This window comes from Austrofundulus limnaeus, unplaced genomic scaffold, assembly GCF_001266775.1.
Source record: "Austrofundulus limnaeus strain Quisiro unplaced genomic scaffold, Austrofundulus_limnaeus-1.0 Scaffold1581, whole genome shotgun sequence".
Lineage (NCBI taxonomy): Eukaryota > Metazoa > Chordata > Actinopteri > Cyprinodontiformes > Rivulidae > Austrofundulus > Austrofundulus limnaeus.
Window position 1 is genome coordinate 23,609 of NW_013953983.1, and position 3,733 is coordinate 27,341.

Consider the following 3,733-nt stretch of genomic DNA (forward strand, 5'->3'; position numbering starts at 1 on the left):
TTTTCATTTTTTATAGAAATGTTTTCATCCAATTCAATTCAGATTATTTATATAGCACAAAGTCACATCAAACGTCGTCTCAGGGCACTGTACAAAAAAAAACTATAAATTTAAAGCAGCAGCAGATTGTGTTGAATCTTCACTTCATCACAGTCTCCCATCCTGAGCAGCAAATGGTGGAGAGGAAAACCTCCCTTTTAACAGGAAGAAACCTCCAATAGAACCAGAACCAGGCTCAGGACAGGCGGCCATCTGCCTTGACTAGCTGGGTTTGAGGGACAGGAAAGAGACACAGGCCTCTGACAGAAGAACTGGTCCAGGTGTATTTTCCTCTGGAAGAGAGACAAAAAAAACCTTCCACTAGTTCCACTTAGTAGTGTAGTGTTGGTACGGTCAGTGTCAGAACGGGTCAATTCGGGTGCTTTTCCATTGACGTTACAGTACGGTTTCAGTGGGTGTCTTTTGGGTTGTTGGTGGAGGTAGTTTAAATTAATGCGCAAAATGAGAGATGGAAACACATTTGCCGAATCAGTTCTGAAATGTTAAAAATATGCTAAAACTTGAATTAAAGTTGGATGGAAACACAACTAATGTCACTGCTAAAATTGAAAAAAAAAATGGCACCTCCAGTTGTTGTTGTAAAGGCAGCTCAGACGCAATCAGTGACTCCACCCCCTAGAGCTGAGTGAAGCTGACACCCCACCCACGTCAAAAAATTCATCAAATAGTCAGAATGGTTAGTGCTCCGTTTGTGCAGGTTTGTGCCGTTAAAATGGTCGTTTGTGCAATTTTGGTTTCCGAGATATTAAATATTAWATATTTGGTCATCTACAGTTCACCATCACCCCATATCGCTTCAAAAGTAAACCAAAGTGGGCTACTTCGTTAGTGCTCCGTTTGTGCAGGTTTGTGCTGTAAAAACTGTCGTTTGTGCAGCTTTAGTTTTCGAGATATTTGAAGTTAAAAATTGGCCCGATGACGTCACCATTCCGGAAGTTGCTGCGGGGACGATGACGTCATCGGCTTACAGTAAAAACGAGTAATATCTCTAAAAGTATTACAGCACAAACGCTAATTTGAACTGCACAAACATGCACAAACGAAGCACTAATAATGTAGACTACTTTGGTTAATTTTGGAGCTTGCTGGGGGGGATTATAACGTCTTAATGACCTGAAGACATAATGCTTAATATCTCAAAAACTATAACAGCACAAACGCTCATTTTAACTGCACAAACCTGCACAAACGAAGCACTAACCAATCCGCTTACTAGTTTTTATTTTTTGCGTGGGTGGGGTGTCAGCTTCACACAGCTCACCCCCTAGCCAATCAGTGAAGAACAGTGTTCTGACGTCACATTTTGGTGTCAACTGGGACCGCTTGGAACCACAACAAAGTAGGTACTAAAAAAAGGGCTGGTTCCATGAATCTGGCCTAATGGAAATGGCTTGGAACTGTACCCAACTGTACTGACACTACACTAAGTGGCATTAGTGGAAAAGTGACAAGCGTGTCAGCCTCACGGACAGAAACTGGAAGTTGGTTCGACAAGAGATGAGCTTGATAACTGAAAGCTCTGCCTCCCATTCTTCTTTTAGAAACTCAAGGAACCACAAGTAAACCTGCAGTCTGAGAGTGCTCTGTTAGGAAAGTATGGAACAATAAGATGTTTAATATATGATGGAGCTTGGTTGTTAAGAGCTTTGTATGTTAGGAGTAATATTTTAAATTCTAYTCTGAATTTGACAGGGAGCCAGTGGAGAGAAGCTAAAACTGTAGAAATATGATCTCTCCTTCCAACGCTCATTAATGAGTTGTAACGCAATGAGTTACAACAACACCTAATTTCCCTCTGGGATCAATAAAGTATTTTTGAATTGAATTGAATTAAACTCTAGCAGCAGCACAGAACATAAATAAATAAAGTTGATTCAGTTTATGAGGTTGGCTCTTTCATAGTCCCACCACAGCATTTCAGTCAGGATGAAGTCTGAACTTTAGAGCTGATTTACCAACATCCCAATAAGAAGTTCTAAATTACTAAAACACTTTGACTCATTTCTGTTTCAGCTGCTCTGTTGTAGATTAGTTGTTGTGTTTGGGATTATTGTTCTGTTGGAGCCAGTTTGGTCCAAACTTCGTCTGTTGGGCAGATGGACTCACATTTGACTCTAAAAATTTTTTTTTCTTCAGAGGAGCTTGTGGATGACTTAGTGACTACAATATATCCAGAGGCCTCATGCATCAACACACATAAAAGTTGCAGACTCCACCCACACGTTGGGCATGTTGCATAACAGTGTGCATAAATATACACACAGGTTTTACCTGCCATGAGAACATGTGGACAGCCATGCAAACATTTTCAGTTGACAGTTATAAACCATAAAATTATTGAATCTGACATAAATACACAGAAACATGACTCCTTTCTGATTCCTGGACGTAAGGAACATCTGAACATGATGGTTTTTTTAACTTTAGTTTGAGTTTTTATGGTTTAAACCTCAACAATGAAACTGAACCATGTTTAACCTCAGACAAGAAAACAGAACACTCATAAAAATGATCAAAATAAACTCAGACTGATGTTAACTATAAAATTTCTTATATTTTTGTCACCTGTAGATGTAAACACATGAGTGACAGCATGCCTGCGAGGCGCACACAGCTGAGAAGAAAGAAAAGCTTGTGAATTGTCTGAGAGACACTTTCATTCCCACTGGGAACCAAACTGTCAAATCAGCAGATTAATTCATAACATCTCCCCTGTGGTCAGTCCTCAGGTTGACAAGGTGCAAACAGTGACATGTTCATAAAAAGCTGCATAAAGTTGCTTGTAATTTGTGGAACAAAGTCAGCTGTAGTACTGCTGGATGACATCAACACAAGAAGAATTGGGTGGCAGTGTGTTTTAGAGATTTGTCTGGAAAATGTTCCCCATGATGTGGCAAATATGCTACACAGACACTGACATGTACACACACAATCACTCCTCATTTGTGCATTGATACTTTTTAATGATTGTCTCTGAGTCATGTTCTATTTAATCCATTATTTTCCTGCATCTAGACATATTTTCAGCAGAAAGGAGAATCACACACATTAGAAATATTTGCATTTATTTACATATACAAAATGGAGGCGTGTAAGGGAGAGGAGTTTCATGTGCACTCAGTTCCATGTTAGTTGGGATAAATGAATAAAAGGAAAACAGAAACAGGTGTGCACAGTTTGATAAATCTGTATATTTTTGTTCATACGCACTTTTCCACTTTCATCAGTGGCCCTGTTGCAAAACAATTATGCTGCTGTGCATCATGGGTAACCATCTCTACTTGAGTCTCCCCTGTACAAAGGACATCTTTCCAGAAGCCAGAGGTTCGCTCAGATGCAGGTTTACAAAAAAAAAAAAAAAGTCACGGTGCCATGTTCTTACTAGCCTGGCCCTTGCCTTCCTACACAGTTCCGCTCAATTCTAGTTTCCCTTCAACTGCTCCGTCTGGGATTTCTCCCATAGACAAGGATTTCTTCAGGAGAATTTGGAGAATGACGTCGATTTTCTGTGCAGTGTCTGCTTGTAGTTGATTTTACCTGGGCCAATGATCAAACAGAAGGAGAAAATTTGAACAACATCAATTTTCTTTTTTGATCAAGGTCTTTTTATTATTATTATTTTTTTAACACAAACTACAGAAAAGAACAAACTAACAAAAACACAAAACAAAAC